Source organism: Archocentrus centrarchus, chromosome 3 (assembly GCF_007364275.1).
Source record: "Archocentrus centrarchus isolate MPI-CPG fArcCen1 chromosome 3, fArcCen1, whole genome shotgun sequence".
Lineage (NCBI taxonomy): Eukaryota > Metazoa > Chordata > Actinopteri > Cichliformes > Cichlidae > Archocentrus > Archocentrus centrarchus.
Window position 1 is genome coordinate 9634920 of NC_044348.1, and position 18298 is coordinate 9653217.

Here is an 18298-nt window from a genome sequence, read left to right on the forward strand (position 1 = left end):
TTAAAAAAAAACCAAACTGTCAGCAGGTGTAATTTAAATTGGTAAGTTCTATGTAGCACCAGTTCTCATGTCAGGGTAAGACAGACGTATATATATATTCTGTATATCTGCAGAACAGAATGCCTTTTGCATGGCTTGACTGAAATATTCACAATTTAAACACACAGTAATATCTAAGAACATTTGTGCTCTTTTTGTTGCAGGAGCTGTCAGTGGGCTGCAGCTTCAGCACATCCTTCAAGAGGATTAAACATTTTAGTCTAATCTTGTAATGTTGTATTGACTGTATCAGTCTTTATTTGGTGCCAGGCTCAAAGTCCTGCTGTATTAAAATACAAAAATGTTTTATGAATTGTGGATTGCTTATTGTGTGACATTAAGATAAATGGGAAAAGTTTGTTTTAGAGAACTTTGTTTAGACGACATGGTGTGCTGTGCTGTTGATAAAGTTTGTAATTTTGACATAATTCAGGATTTTGTTTTTGTAACATATAATGTTTACAACAGTCGTCTGTTCCAGTTTAACCATTTGTGCTTTTTGGTCTTTGTCAAAGCAGTTGTAGCAGTCCTATTATATCTCTTTAAAACATGAAAGTACTAATGGTGAGCCTCAGTACCAAAAGTTCGTAGCAAAAGTCCACATTCATAGAATGTCATACAGTTAGGTGGGTTAGTTTTTGGACCGTTGCACATTCTTTGTAGTTCTGTCTATTCCAACACAGTGGATTTTCACAGGCAGTTTCACGGCCGGGTGAGGCCTGCTCCCTTGTTATTTCATGACAAATGAGGTGGATAAAAGCTCGAGTTGGTTCCAAGTGTTGAACTTGCGTTTTGTATCTTTTCACTGAACTCCCTACAGAGAGGCCCTGGCCCCTGTGAGGCAGTAGTGCTAAGCACCACACCACCAAGCGCACAGTTTGGATTATTTGGAGAATGAAGCTGAGAAACGTATGGAGAAGGAGAGAGACATCATGATCAGAACCATACCACATTACCTGTTGAACATACTGGAGGCAATATTATGGCATGGGCATCTATTCCTGCCAGTGGAACTGGGTCACTAGTGTTTATTGATGATGTGACTGCTGATAGAAGTAGCAGAATGAATTGTGACATACACAGGGCTATACTCTCTGCCCAGACTCAGCGAACAGAGCATGCTTTTATGTTACTGAAAACAAAACTGAAGGCAGAGACACCCACAAAGAAACAGAAACTGAAAGGGGCTGCAGTAAAGGCCTAGCAGAGCATCTCAAGGGAGGAAACCGAGCATTTGGTGGTCAGTGGCTTCTAGACACAAGGCAGTCACTGACTGCAAAGGATTTTCATTCAAGTAATAATAATAATCCTTATATTTAAAATTATGTAAGTTTGTCCAGTTGCTTTTGAACCTCTGAAAATGGCTATGCATAAAAAGGGCTGTAATTCCTAAAAACTTAATGCAAAACCTTTGTAAAAACCCCTTGAATTAAATCTGAAAAGCTGCACTTCAATCACATCCTGATTATTTCATTAAAAATCTGCTGTGGCTCTGTACAGAGGCAAAATAAAACATGTGTCACTGACCAAAAACTTATGAGCCTAACTACTCTGTGTAGGCCTTGCCTAATGCATCAAGATGTTACAGAAGTGCAATCTGTGTGGATTACCTAGACCTGTCACAAAACAAGGCACATTATATGAAAGAAAGCCAGGAACTGCTTCCCAAGAATGGGAAAATAATGCCTAACTTGTGCTTACCTACCCCTCATGTTAAACAATAAGTGGTAAAATGGACTAGTTCTTATATAGCACTCTGTTTGAGCACTCATACAACATGGTTACATTTACCCCATTCACACAAGCACTTACATGATTAACTAAGCTAAGTGCTTTTTATTATCTAACGTTCACACACACATTCATACTACAACACTTGCATCGGAGAGCAAATTGGGGTTAAGTATCTTGCCCAAGGATACACTGGCATACAGCCTGGAGTAGCCAGGAATCGAACCGCCAACCTTCCGATCAGTAGGTGACCTGCTCTACCTCCTGAGATACAAGTGAATGTGAGTGGTGGCATTTGACTAAAAGGAATTTTGCTTACTGTATGGCGTTAGTAGCCTACACTACACCTGCAGAGAGGGACTCCACAATCCCTCAGCCATGAATGAGAGGGGACAAATAACCCAATCAGCGTTCACTAGTTCATTGTTCCTATGCCACCCCTGGTGCCTGTCAGGCTTGCAGAGATAATTGTGAGAAATCAGATTTGCTCTCTTAGAATATCTGCTGTTCATCATTTAAACCTTTCCCCCCCTGTGACACCAGCAGAAATACACTCCCTCATCCCTCCATCTCTCAGTATGGGAGTGTTTCTGCCTCCTCCTGCTCTCATTTACCTATGGTGCCACCAAACTCATACAATCATATATTTTTTTATTACACAGTCAGTGGTGTTTTAACCTGCACACTTGTGTTCTTAAGGCAAGACCCAGTAGATTACTGCTTTGATTGACACGGATACCCACATTTCTTGACAATTATTTAGTAGCGCTTCATGGAACTGCTACATGAATTCATGAAAATGTATAGTTTGTGTCCCATGCTGTCTGCAGCTGTGACCAGAGTGCAGAAATGTCCTAGCCTGCCTCCCTATTGTGTCTCAGTGGGGAGAGAATGTTTATATGCTCTGTGTGAGCTCTGAAAATATGGGATAACAAGTTTACAGCCTTCATGTCATCCATTATATACATTTTTACTTTCTGATTTGTGTCAAAAAGACAAATGGCATCAAAATTTGGAATGAACTGCTATGTTTTTTTCTCTCTCTCCTATACAGAAACTGTAAATACAATCCTTTCTCTGAAAATGCTGTGATGTGCAAAATGTAAAACCAAATGGAATGATTTGCAAATATTTTCAACCTCAAACCTATGTTAATAGAAAAACAAAGAGAACACATTCAATGCTGAAATGATATGAAGATGCGTGTTGCGACACAGCTTAATTTAAGCCTCTTTTTCTTGCTTTTTCTTCTTATTTTATGATGCTTCAAATTCTTTTAACATCTGACACTTAGGGATTGCAGACAGATCAGTTTAGCACACAGACTACAAGCAGAAAGATGTTTGGGATAACATGTTCAGTTCAGTTCAGTTCAGGTCAATTCAGTTCAGTTCAGTTTTATTTATGTATGGAACCTGATTATTCAAGACCTTGTATGTGAGGAGACAGATTTTAAATTTGATTCTGATTTAACAGGGAGCCAATGAAGAGAAGTCAATATGGGAGAAATATGGTCTCTTTTTCTAATCCCTGTCAGTACTCTAGCATTTTTGGATCAACTGAAAGCTTTTCAGGGAGCTTATAGAACAACCTGATAATAATAAATTACAATAGTCCAGCCTAGAAGTAATAAATGAATTAACTAGTTTTTCAACATCACTCTGATACAGGATGATATTGTGGAAATGCAAGAAAGCAGTCCGCACCAGACCCCAAGGTTCCTCACGGTGTTACTGGAGGCCAAGATAATGCCATCCAGAGTACGCATCTGGTTAGACGTGTTTCTTAAGGGATGAGTACAACAACCTCATTTTTATCTGAATTTAGAAGCAGGAAATTAGAGGTCATCCAGGCCTTTATGCCTTTAAGACATTTCTGCGGCTTAACTAATTGGTTTCATGGATAGATAAAACTGGGTATCATCTGCAAAGCATTGAAAATGTATGATACACTTTCTAATAATACTGCCCAACTGAAGCATGTATAATGTAAAAAGAACTGGTCCTAGCACGGAACCCTGTGGAACGCCATAATTAACCTTGTTGTGTTAAGAAAACTTCCTGTTTACATTTACCCAAAAAAGCTCTGAATGGCAGCATACATTGCTCCAGTAACTTTATATATTCTTTAGCATATATGGTCACAGAGGAACAAGTGCACTAATGTTCCCACATACCATTGCAGATGCCCTCTTTTGAACTTCTCAGTGAAAACAAACTGCTGTTATTAATGTTGATGATAATAGATTGGCAAAGAGTTAATATCGTCCAATAATATTAGCTTGCCGCTAAATAATAATAGTAATAGTAATAATAATAATAACAATAATAATAATAATAATACATCACTAATTCTCAACACTTGATATATCATCTTTGTACAATTTCAATGAAATATTGACTTTAAATAATTTGCACAGCATTTCATTCTGTTTTTATTCACATTTCACGCAGTCCCTCGCTTTTTTTTTTTTTTTTTTTTTTAAATGGGGTTGAATATGTAACTCAAAAGGGGATACATGAGTTTGAAGTCTCACTTTTGTTTGCTTGGAGATAAGCTGCCTGTCAGTGAAAGTGATTGTAGTTCCTTTTTGAAGCCCTAAGGGCCTCAAAAAGTCGGTCACATAGATATGAATCATCTAGGAAAATGCATCACATTAGTGACTTGTAATGTATTCAGATTCATTTGAATAATATTCCTGTATTTTTTACGACGCAAAAACACTGCTGCGTGTCAGCTAATACCAATTACTACTGTTCCAATTTTGTAGATGTACAAAAATGATAGTAATAGATCTGCTAATGAAATATTTTGGTCACTTTATTGTATGTTGCTTTACCAAGTTATGGTAGATGTTAGAAAGTGTTTCTGATCTTAAATCAGTTGTGACCCCTCCCAATATAGTGCACTGCGCTTTCACACGCCTCGCTCTTTTTGCTACAATGCCGGTTCTCTGTAACACTATTAATATTTTATGTGATCACGGGCCTCCATAAGCAAATTTCAGTCCCTAGCAAGTTGAGCCAAAGCATGATTAATTTAGTATTTATACCCCGACAACCCTTTAAACAACACAAGGCCCCCGGCCACAAAGCAAGGCACAGTTTGAAACAAAACTAGCAGCCTCTAAATCATAATCAGCACAGTCATTCAGGATTATTTGAGTTTGGGGACTCATTTTTTCTATAACACCAGCTGCAGTTCTGGTGTGGAATCAGTGTGTTTGTGAGAGTGACAGCCACATACAAAGCAAAACTTTTTGTTTTCTTAAAAATCTCTTTCCATCAATCTCAGTTTGTTCAGAAATGTTGCTGTGTTAGACTTAACAAAGCCCTTTAACCTTGTTTGTTGACCAGATTACAGGTAACAATCACAATGAATCTCCTTTAGCTATTGTGCTGCAACAAGAGGACTGCAGCTAAGTGAAAACATGGCAACACCTGGAGCTGAATTTTTGCACTTTGGTTTCCCTGGAACAGGACAGCTTTCTTTCTTTCACATGCTCTTTTTTTTTTTTTTTTTTTTTAGATGTATGCATGTATGTCTTTTTTTTTCTCACATAAACTCTTCTGTACATTGCATTATGTAGACAAGCCTCCATTACATACCAAAACCTACTTTAGATTCCATCTTACTGAGCTAGGATAAAGAAGAGTGATAATTAGCTGTTTTTCTTCATTTTCACAATATTTGTTATCAAATACACATTTTAAGTACTAATTCACTAAATGTTATTACATAATTATTAATATGAATACTGTTTTGTTAAATTGTGGCTTTTATGCACAGTACACAGCTCACATTTTAACCTGACACAGAGAGAAGTGAGGTTAACTAATAGCTTTGTTCTACTGTGTCCCAGTGAGCAAACATGTGCAGCACCAGGACTCTGAAACGGACCTGATCTGCAGCTGTCAGTAGTTTATTTCAACCTGTGCTTTTCCTACTGAGAGATGTCTCAGTGCCTTCCATGGAAAAGGTCTCTCACTCACAATAAAAGCTGCTTATAATCATATTTCAAAACCAGTATGAATTGCATGTTATGAGGCAAACCTGACACACAGGGGTAACTGACATAAACATATGCATGACTAAAGCTAGTCATGTGCATAGAAACCACAAGTGTCTCTTTGATGCCTTATCTGAAATCTTCTCATCCCTGTAAGCATGACTGTGTGTTGCAGTACATCATTCAGAATCTAATTAGACTACATATTAACATGATCACTGTACAGTTCAACTTCATTAAAGATAATCTCTGCGCAGACTCGTCAAGCCACGCCTCCTGCTACTGATCAATACAGTGATTTGCAGCATGTAATCCAATGCTCTGTGACAGGTTGTAACTGAGGTTAAAGATGGCAATTTAATTATGTGTCAGAGGTCACATTAAAGGCTGACCCCTTGACCCATTACCATGAGACTGATAGTGATAACCTTGTGTTATTGTTTAAAACTGAGCAACATAACAGCCATGTAGGAGCATGTAATAAGAGATGTAATAACTGATGCAAGAAATTGGCTTTTCAGAGCAAATGAGAATTCAAATGTTACCTTTGTTGGCTGATTTTTATTAGCATTCTGGAGTAGATGGGTTGGAATAATACAGTTTTACAATCTTTTGCATTATTTATAAAAGCATGTGTGAATATCTTGCATTTGCTTGGCAATTTGAACATCTGTTCTATATCAATTTTTTTTCATTTTTTTGTTCTTTTTTAAAATTATTATTTTATATTATATATTTTTATATACTTTTCTTTTATATATTATTCATTTTTGTCATTTATTAATCCATGAAAAGCATTATCTGAAAGAAAAAAAAAATCTCATCAAATGCTGTCACAAAATCCTGAAAAGAGAAAGATATCAATCAATGATTTTATTCACAGCTTTAATTAAATGTACATTTATTGGTTACCATCACAGTTATAAGCCACACAACACAGCTGTATGTCTATATTTAATGAAAAATAATCTAATCGACAGACCGCAGTCTGTGCTGGATAGCTTATTTTAGTATAAAAAGGAAGAAAAATGTAAAAATAAATAAGAAAAAAATAGTCAGGTACATAACATCTGTTACACTTTAGTTCTTAAATACATTACACACCCAGATAACCATCTGTGTAAGCTTCTCTTATCAGGCAGGCTTCAGGTCATCTCTCACAGGCAGATGAAGAAACTGCTTCTTTGCAGAAGCTGTAGCACTGCTGAACTCCGATATCTCCACACTATGAGAAGCCTATGTGTATCTGTCACTGGAGGATGGACATTATTTAGTCATATGCTGCTTTAAGCCACTGGTTGTGTGCAGTACCATCATTTTCATGACTGTCCACCACACCATGACTGCACTATTGCTGCTGATGCCTTTAACACTCGACTGTTACCAATATTTGTTCTTATACTTGCAGGTTTACTAAAAACTCTTGATTACATTTGTTACAAAATCTAAATGTTTCATTTGGGGATGACTTTTGCAGTATCATTGTGCTTGCGCACTGGTAATGCAATTCAACAAGATTTAATGTGTTCGCAGTTGGATTTTGTTGCCTTTAGACAGAACCAAGCTGAGCTATGACTCTGATTTTAAGTCTTAATGAGAAGCTAACCAGCTGCTGGCTGAAACTTAATATTTAACAGACAGGCATCAGAGTGATATCAATCTTCTCACCTAACTCACAGTGCATTCATTCACATCATAGATATGACAGTGAATGTGACAGTGTTTCGGTACCTTATCCAGGAATGAAATGGCAATTTAAAGTAAATTACTGAGAGCTTCACAGGTTTGCTCTGCTTTTATCTGAGCGTAAACAACACTAGAAGTCAGTAGGTAGATTACATTTAAATGGTAGATTAAATGTAAAATGAATCTATGAACCAAGGCTTCACTGAAAGAATATCCTTTCATGGTGCGACTGTCTTTATATTTTGAGGTTGGAATATGTAGCCAGGATATGTTTTTAAATATCTTGATTAATGTCTCGTGTAAATCCCTTCTAGTTTTTTTTTTGGATAAAACAAATGTATCTCTGACTTGTTTATGATGTTGTGAATGAGTACAAAGTTATTATATTGTGTCATTGGGCCCTTGGGTATGAGCACTGTCTATAACCAGCCACATATGCAAATGATAGGGCAATTGTAGATATACAAATATGTACCCATGGTCCGCGCGGCCTAATGGCCTCCCTCCCTCTGGCTGGCTCAATGGCTCATTTAGATATCTGCTTGGTTTATTATGTGAATAAGTCACGCCTGGCTTGTTACGACCCTCTAGGTTCCTGTTTCTGCTGTGTAGCTGAGATGTGTGGCGCTCAATTAGGCTGCCTGGCTGGCAGAGTTAACCCTTTGTGCCAGATAAGCTGTGTTTTTCCTCAGCCATATGGGGTTGGTACAGTTTGAGTGGGGTGGGATTCTAGGCTGGGATCAAAAGATCAATCCTAATACAGTGCTACCAAGCTGACCTCTCAGATGTAATAAAGGCACCATCTTTCACCCTTGGGGCCTATTCAGTGCCTCCCACCCCATGAACAAACCTGGTATCTTTAAATTAGCTGACTGGCTTGCCCTGCAGGTAATTGCATTAGTTTATCAATGTTCAACACAATTTATTACTTTACTCCAGAACCACTAGGATCCTGGTGTTAATGTCCTCTGCGAGAAGATGGGAAAGAAGGCCTTTGTGTTAGAGAGTGTTCGTGAATGTGACAGTCTCTCTGCAAATAAAGAAAAGTAAATACAATGACACCAAGAATTCAAATTACTGTTTTTATTGCCGGTCATACATTTTATCTGCACTGGTATGGTCTTAACAATGAGCAAGGTCTTAAATGTGCATATTTGGACCAAATTATTACCTTACATTTCACTTTGCACGAGTGCACATTCATATTGCATTACCCATGTTATTTATTGGTGACCTTGCTGTTGCCTTTGAGGTGTTGGATCGGCTCCTCCTTCTCCTTCGAAATCCATCTCAGCTCCTCTCCACCCTGTCAGTGATCATTACAGCTCCTGCACTTAAACATTATATGACAGCAGACTTATTTGCCTTAATAGGTGCTTCAATCAGATTGTCTTTCATTACACTAAACACAATATTACTGTCTCTACTTTTCAATAGAGTTCTCTGGCCAGAGGCAGCTGTGTGCCTCCCTCACATCTGTATGCATTATGGATCTGTCTGAGGTAATAAACAGACCCTGCTCTTATTCCTGCTTCCTGGTATCATTATTCCTTGCCCCTCAGATGGATTATAGCCCACTGTGCAACATGTAGATGAGTGGCGCTCCTCTGATTGCCTTATGGCCATCAGGCTTTGCATATTTACTGCCCATGAATCACGGTTTGCAGGAAACCCGCAGCAACATATCCTGATCCTCCTCCCTCCTCCAGTTTTTATGCTGCGCTTTGTTTTACACTTTCTCTGTCATTTGCTCTCTCATTTTCGGGGCTTTTTCTTCAGCTGTTTTTCTCTCACTGCTTCCCTCCTTTTGAGTTCTTCTTTCATTGTCTGTCTGTTGCCTGCGCCTTGATCCTGCTCCTTGCATTCCCAGCTGCTTAATTAAGACATGTATTATTAATAAAGCTATATCTTTGTCCATCTTTTTTCCCTGTTCATATGACTGCTACATTAAGTGCAAATTGTTTCTCTGTAATTCCACTTTAATGTCCCTGTTACAATCAGTGTTTCTGGTGTGTGGAGGCAAGGGAGCACAGAAAAAAAAGAGGGAGAAAGTATGTGACTGAGATCATGGGCTTCTACTGTAACTTAATGTTTGATGTGTGGCTTGCATACTACAAGCCCTGTAATTAGGTCTGTTTTGCAAGTCAAATGTATATGGTGCCAAAATGCAAAATAAGAGTTAAGAAAAGAAAGTTGCCAGATGTAGCAGTGTATGGTATGTGTGGGTTGTCTCTACCCAGCCACAGCCCCACCTTTAGTTTGTTAACCCCCATCCTTCCAACATATTTAATATACAAGGCCTCCCAAACTGGGGTCCCTGGGGACACCGAGAATAATTTTCTGCAAGAAGCAAATATAATAGCAAAAATAATAATAATAATAGCCAACCTTATTTCTGCTCAAAGCATTAGACATATAATTCATGTCATCTAAAGAGAAAAAATATATAATTTTTGTAAAGTTACAATTAATTTACATTTTTTGTAAAAGATAAATCTACACTTTTCTTTAATACATCTTGCAGCTTTTATCCAAAGTACAATCCACATTGTTATTATTTAACAGCATATTTACCATCTTTTGATTCTGGTATCACTTTATTTTCTGTAATTTCAAGTACACATTATTTGTGTTGGATTTATATGATGAAATCGTAGCCTGCAAATCCAGAATCTGTATCAAATCCAGATGATGTTCAGTTTGGCACTAGTTCTTGGCCCTCCACAATTGTGTATGAATAGCAGATGAATCCAATAGTTTTTGAGGGAGATATAATTAAAAACATTTTTTTTGTCCTACGTGGAGTCTGGGGTATAATTGGCTGTTTTTGACTACTTTTGATTTTACCTTCATATTTCACCTTAATAACTGTTTACTTTGCCTTGTTTGGTATAATTTGTTTCAGCACAACCTCACGTGATTGTACGCTTACTTTTACATTTTGACATCCTGTATTAACATATTGGACAAAAAACATGAAATCTGAGTAGAAAGAAAATTGATTTTCTTAATGTGAAAACCACAAACATATTTAATGAACTATTTTTATAACTTAAAATATAAATATATGTGGTAATTTTTCTGTAAAAATTTTGCAAAGTTATATACAACTGTTTTATTAAGGTGCAGTCACTGCCTCAGGTGTTTTTTGTACAACTATTTACAGAACAATCAGGTGTCAGTAAGATGCCACACAAATTATTTGTGCCATTCCAAAAACAGTTCCTGTCCTCCACAGACAGAGAGCGCCATCACAGGCTGCTGCTTCAGCAAAAAACAAAACAAAACAAAACAAAAACGAAAACAAACCTAGCAATTATTTTTAACCCCACCTTCTTTGTGCTCTGTTTTGAAAATTACAGGAAAAATACAATATATATATATATATATATATATATATATATATATATATATATATATATATATATATATATATATATATATATATATGGTCCAGTACCTGCATCCTGTTGGAGTACTTTAAGTACAACATGTGAGTGAACACAGCTGTTGAACATCTGTATCTTTATAAACTCTGTTATCTCATATCTGTCTCTCTGTATCAGTGAATGGTGTGTTGGTGTGTGACTTTGCCACTTCTGCTCCTCCACTCAACACACCCTCTCCAAAGTAAGTTTGCTCTGCTGCTTTTATACTTTTTTTTTGAGTGGGACTGACTCGCGATCTGCAGTATCAGTCATTTATCTGCACGTGCCTGCATGAATTATGGTAATCACCCTCCTTTAATGGAGCTAAGATTCAGCTATGTAGCGTTACTCATGTTTTTAAAATACTTTCCTCACAGTTGTACACAGTGGTAACATGCACTCCAACGCTGTGTTTTATTCCTGTAGAAAGAAGAAGCGTCACAAGCAGGATGATGACCAGCTGTATGTCAAGAAGACACCCAATGCCTTCATGCATTTTGAAGGAGCAGAGGCCAAAGGTCATGGCTGAATTGAACATCAGCAGGAGTGCAGCTGTGAATGCAGTCGTGGGAGAGAGGGTAAGTGTGTAACTCTACATAGATTTATGCATCTGTGTATGTTTTATGCTCATGTTTGTGCATGTGTACCAGCTGTCCTGTAGTTATGTTCTGCAGTGTGGATGCTGACAGTGTGTTCCTCTGTCCACAGTGGAAGTCGCTGTCAAAGGACCAACAGGCCAAATATTATGAGCAGGCTGAGGAGGAAAGAATGCTCCATGCCCAGCAACATCCAGAGTGATCTAGAAAAGACAACTATTTAAGTCCAAATTGAAAACATACAAGTCATACATGTCCACATCACTGCATTGTAGCACTGTCACTGCACAGTTTGGATCAGCTCATGGAAAGCCTAATGTGTTTGTTTTTAGGGCAAAAAGAGGAGGAAAGTCTGAGGTTCCATCTGCAGCACAGGTAAGACAAGATTTCTGGAAACCACAGTGATTTTTTTCATGTGAAATGTGATGAAAACTAGACAAAAATGGAATCTTACTGGATCAGATCAAAGATTGTAAATTCTGTGCATTTCAACAGATGATAAATATATTTGTGAAAAAATTTTAAGCCTTACTGAGACCTGTTTAGTGTTTTGAGTGCTACTGAACATTCAAAAGGTCAGGGTTACTACAGATGTTCAAAACACTGTAAATTTTACCACCATGACAAAACAACTGTCCTCCAAAATAAAATAGCTGACATACAGAACCTCCTCATGTTCTGAAGACCTGACCTCACTGTGACCTCATATCAAATGACAATTTATTCAATATTTCCATTAAATGCTGCTTACTGCAGGGTTTAGAATCAACATCTTGTCTTTGAGGTGTATTTAAAAGTCTCAGAAGACTCACTGCATTTTTCTTTGTGTTGCAGCATCTGCATTGAAACCAGTGCAGGAGGCTCAACAGGCCAAGTCGGCAAGTGTCAGTGTACCTGTGTGTGGCACATTTCAGAAACTTTTTAATTTTTAAGTTTCCTTTTTAACTTTTTAAGTTTCCTTTTTATAGTTTTCCTTTTTAAGTTTCTTTTTTAACCTTTTCCTTTAACTTTTTATCCTTTACCCTTTTACTTTTTAAGTTTCCTTTGTATCTTTTTTCTTTTTTTTAAATTCACTGTTTATTAAATCCTTCAGCAAGTATAAAATACAGACAGTAGAACAAATAGTGACAATGTAAGCGATGTACTTATCTATAGATCGTCGTACCAAGAAGGATTTGACTTTTTAGCATTTTTCTAGATGTCCGTTTATTTTATGGATCAGCCGTTCATAAGAGGCGGTCTCTGATTGGGCCATATACCATTCCATATATGTGGGGTTATTCTGTCCCTTCCACTGTCTTAGTATGACCCGCTTTGCAGTGGTGAGAGATAATTTTAACCATTGCGCTTTGTTTCTATTTATAACAATAGAAATTATTGTGTGCTAGAATTTTTGTCCTCACTACAAAAAATCTTAGGGTCCCCCCACATACTGAATCCCACTGAAACACCTGATTATACTCATTTTCTGTTTAGGTGATGAGTCAGAGTCACCCTACATAATGTAGGTAACAGCAAACAGAACTGTTTTTAAATTTTCCCTTTTTCTCTGCTCATGTTCTACATAATAGTTTGCAAGCTGAGTGCATTCATTAGAATTAGAATTTAGATTGAAATAAAGTTTGTATTCTCGCGTTTTATTATTACATTAATATAGCACGAAGTTCAATGAGCTTTCAGAAATGCCCTCCGAAGAGCTACTTTTAGTTCCTTAATTTGAGTACATTTCAGAGCCTGTACTTTTTCACTTTTACTTGAGTAAAGAAGTTGAATTAGTACTTAAACCTTTACCAGAGTATGTTTTAATGCAAGAATTTGTACTTCTACTTAAGTACAGAATGTCAGTACTTTTGTCACCTCTGCTCCTAAATGGCCAAACTTTTCACCCTAATGAAAAGAGTCTGGGCTCATTGAAGGCTGAGCCCAAACACCCTTTAGAGGAAACTAATTTCTGCTGCTGGCATCTTTTACTTTTAATCACTATCCAGAGCTTGTGAGCATAGCGGAGGGTAAATGAGGTGGGAAATCGACAGATTCACTTTCACGCTCAGCTCTCACTTCACCACAACAGATCACTCCAGCGTCAACATCACTTGGTATTCACTAGTGAAAAAAGATGCTTAAACTCCTCAACTTGGGGCAGAAATTCATTCTGAACCCAGAGTGTACACTCCACCCTTTTCCAGCTGAGAACCATGGCCTCAGACGCGTAGACTTTCTCCTTCACGCAGCTGCAAACTGCCACAGTGCAAACTTGAGGTCATGGCTCAATGAAGACGACAGAACCACATCATCTGTGAAAAACAGAGGAAATCCTGAGACCTTTGAACTCTCCACGATTCGGGTGTACCTAGAAATTCTGCCCTTCAAACTTATAAACAGAATTGGTGACAAACAGCAGCTCTGGCAGAGAACAACAACCATCAGAAGAAGTCTGACTTATTTGCTGGCAGTTTGAACCAATTCTATGGTTGTACAGGGACAGGAAACAACTGAAAACAACTAAAGATAAACACACTAAAGGCAGTCATAGCACTCGGTTTCCCTCATGCTATGCTCAGGGCATGCTGGCATGTGACAGGAGAGTTACTATCTTCCTGTCTGGTAACACAGCAAAGGTAACACCTTTTTTGAGTAGATTTTCCAGCTGAGTGTTGGACAGTCACATCAGCAGGTGGAGTCTTCCCTCACTCCCAGGAGGGTCATTGCTGCTGGAATTGGAGCTTGCAATGTAGCAGCATCAGCTCTCCTTTTCATGTGCAGCATAACCAGGGCATCTGTCTCTGGCAGATCAGGCAACGTCTCCAGCATTCTGCCAACTTCCAGTTTGGAAAGTTCCCCTTCCAAATGATGAATGCAGTGATGGCATCTGAGTTTTTCTTCTTTAAAATCACTGACAGACTGCCCCAACCTCCCTTGATACTGAGTGATATTGTAAGCATAGGTAGAATTGGGTGCATTTGTATTTATAAAATAAGTATAAACTGGCTGACAACATTTAAACAAACAAACAAACAAACCAAAAAATCCTGAGATATGACAAAAAATATATACCTCTGGGATCTGCGTGGTCCCCAGTCATTAGGATAGGATTAAAGAGCCTTTTTTACTTTGTCATCTTTACATGTGATCATTTTAATTTAATTGCCCAGATTTCATTTGCGTTCATTTATCATTTTTGTTAGTGGAGCGGATAAGATTAAAACATTCATTGAAAATTTTAAAACATCTCTTTCCAGAAACAATGTGACAGAAACGCTCCAGACTTTGCTGTCAACAGTTTTATTTTATCCATGCTACTTGCATGGCCTTATGGTTGTCAGTGTTAGCCTTGAAGCAGAATGCAATGCTTCAACACCCAGGTCACGGACAAGGCCCCGAGGGAAAAGAGCCGGCGTAAGAGAGAGGCTGAGGCGCAGAGCGCACCAAACGCCACTGCCGAGCATCCTGTTGGCTAATGTCCAGTCACTGGATAACAAGCTGGACGAACTCAGGGCCAGGATACAGTTTCAGAGGGACATAAGGGACTGCAACATCATCTGTCTCACGGAGACATGGCTGACTCCCCTCACACCGGACCACGCCGTACAGCCGTCGGAGTTCTTCAGTGTTCATCGCACGGACAGAACGAGTGAGTCTGGAAAATCAAGAGGAGGAGGTGTGTGCCTAATGATTAATAACAACTGGTGTGACAGTAGGAATGTTGTCCCTCTGAAACAATCATGTTCACCTAACCTGGAGCTCCTAACCCTGAAATGCCGTCCCCACTACCTGCCCCGCGAGTTTACTTCGGTCATCTTCAGCGCCGTCTATATTCCACCTCAGGCGGACACAAACACTGCACTATCCGAGCTACATGAGGCTATTTCCACCTATCAGGCTAACCAGCGTGATGCGGCTCTCATCGTAGCCGGGGACTTTAACAGTGCAAACTTGAAAAAGCTGATACCGGAGTTGATTCAACACATCGACTGCCCCACCAGAGGAGAGAGGACCCTAGACCACTGCTATTCTCCATTCAAAGATGGCTACAAAGCAAAGCCTCTTCCGCCTTTTGGGAAGTCTGACCACACCTCTGTACTTCTCATGCCGAAATACAAACACCGGCTCAGGCAGGAACCCCCTGCTGTGAGAGAAGTGACACGGTGGTCTGATCAAACAGAGGCCGCTCTGCAGGGTGCGTTGGATTCAACCGACTGGGACATGTTTCGCAGCAGCGCGGGCGGAGACATCGAGGAGTTTACGGAAACTGTTGTGGGATTTATTGGGAAAGTTGTTGAAGACACTTCACTTAGGAGGACCATCAGGACTTTTCCCAACCAGAAGCCGTGGGTGGATAAATCTGTCCGCGACGCCCTGAGGTCCCGCACCGTTGCCTACAACTCCGGCCTCGCCTCTGGGAACATGGAGGACTACAAGGTTGCATCATACAACGTCCGCAGAGCGGTGAAAGAGGCAAAACATCGCTACGGCCGCAGACTGGAACAGCAACTACAACAGTCTGACCCCAGGGGACTGTGGCAGGGACTACGCACCATCACGGACTACAAAGCACCACACACACACCCGGTGAGTGCCGACGCTTCTCTGGCTGAAGAACTCAACATCTTCTTTGCGCGCTTTGAGTCGGGAAGCCGACAGCCCGCTGCGCTCCCGGCCGGAGGGGCGGAGACACTCACTGTGACGGAGCGCGACGTGAGGAGGGCGTTTAGACGTGTAAACACCAGGAAAGCGGCTGGACCAGACGGTATTAGCGGACGTGTCCTTAAGACCTGCGCTGACCAGCTGGCACCTGTGTTTACAGTGATATTCAACCTCTCACTGAAACTGTGTGTGATTCCCACCTGCTTTAAAAAGTCCATCATAGTCCCTGTCCCAAAGAAACCACACCCCAGCAGCCCCAATGACTTCAGGCCCATAGCACTCACCTCTGTGGTGATGAAGTGTTTTGAGAGACTCATCAAGACATTCATCACCTCCTCACTGCCCACCACCCTCGACCCACTACAGTTTGCATACCGGCCAGACAGATCCACAGATGACGCCATATCCTTCCTCCTCCACAAGACCCTTTCACACATAGACACTGGTAAGGGGAACTATGTGAGAGTGCTGTTTGTAGATTACAGCTCAGCATTCAACACCATAGTTCCCTCCAGGCTGGTCTCTAAGCTGCTGGACCTGGGCCTGGGCCCATCCCTGTGCAGGTGGGTTCACAGCTTCCTGACCAGCAGACCACAGGTGGTACGAGTGGGTCACCTCACCTCATCCTCCCTCACCCTCAACACTGGATCCCCCCAAGGCTATGTGCTCAGCCCTCTGCTGTACTCACTGTACACCCATGACTGCGAGGCCACGTCAGAGTCCAACGTCATCATCAAGTTTGCTGACGACACTGCTGTTGTGGGACTAATCTCTCACAATGAGGAGACAGCCTACAGGAGAGAGGTCTCCCGCCTGGAGAACTGGTGCCAGGAGAACCACCTCCTGCTCAACGTCAGCAAAACAAAGGAACTGATCGTGGACTTCAGCAGGAAGCAGCAGAGGGACTACCATCCACTTGTCATCAGTGGAGCTGAGGTGGAAAGAGTGGACACCTTCAAATACCTGGGAGTGACCATCTCACAGGACCTGTCCTGGACTCATCACATAAACATCACTGTGAAGAAGGCCAGACAGCGTCTCTACCTCCTCAGGCGGCTGAGAGACTTCAAGCTCCCACTCAAGGTGCTCAGGAACTTTTACACCTGCACCATTGAGAGCATCATGCGTGGGAGCATCACCACCTGGATGGGAAACTGCACCAAGCAGGACTTCATGGCCCTAAAAAGGGTGGTTCGTTCAGCTGAACGGACCATCAGAACCACCCTCCCCAACCTGCAGGACATTTACACCAAGCAGTGCAGGCTGAGGGCCATGAAGATCCTAAAACAGCCCAGCCACCCCGGACACTCTCTCTTCTCCCTGCTCCCATCAGGCCGGCGTTACCGCTGCCTGAGGGCTAAGACTGAAAGGTTGAAGAAGAGTTTTTACCCACAAGCCATCCGTCTGCTCAACTCTGAGCCCTAACTGGACCATTATTGCACAGTGTAAATATCATAATTTAAAAAGTGTGTATAGTGTATAGTATAGAGTATAGTGTATAGTGTGATTACTTTTTTTTTTTTTTTTAATTTTTATTCTTCTTATTTATATGTGTGTGTATATAAGGTTGCAGGTACAAAATACATTTCACTGTGCATTGTACTGTGTATAACTGTGCATGTGACAAATAAACACTATCTTATCTTATCTTATCTTCAACAAATGAATGGACTGCTGTTATATATTGTACAGACATTAATGGTGTTCAGAGGGTGGCTCCGCCTCTTCCACTGTTGAACTTAGTAACAGTTATTAGCAACCACAGGTTTAAAGTTTTGCATCATATTTGTTTTCTTTAGGATGAACCCTCCTAACTTTGGTTTTCTTCAGGTTCAGATTTTAATCAGTAATTTGTTACTTTTTAATCTCTACACAATGCTTACATTGTGTAATGTGTACAAGCTTAGCATACAAAGGAACTAAATAAAGTGGTTAACATTACATGAGCATGATAGCACTGTCAGCATCAGCAAGTACAGCCAGAGCTGAGCCTAGTCACCTTCTATTAATCCCATTGCAAACACTGTAATTTTCATCGACTGTACAACATATGTTACATACTGTAGTTTCGGCTCCTTCCTTATTTCTCAAGTGGCCACCATAGTGGATAGATCTGCATGTTTGATTTATGCCAGGTTCCCTTCCTGATGCAACCCTCCCATTTT

At 40.1% G+C, this 18298-nt stretch overlaps 1 long non-coding RNA gene across 1 annotated transcript in view; it reads right to left on the minus strand.

Annotated features, from left to right (window-relative positions):
• Positions 1-11525: 11525 nt before the first annotated feature.
• LOC115776453 (uncharacterized) overlaps positions 11526-18298 on the minus strand; it is a 14772-nt gene continuing 7999 nt past the window's right edge. Inside the window, exon 3 of the long non-coding RNA XR_004019459.1 lies at positions 11526-11692. This is a non-coding gene — a long non-coding RNA (uncharacterized LOC115776453). The remainder of the gene's footprint in view (positions 11693-18298) is intronic.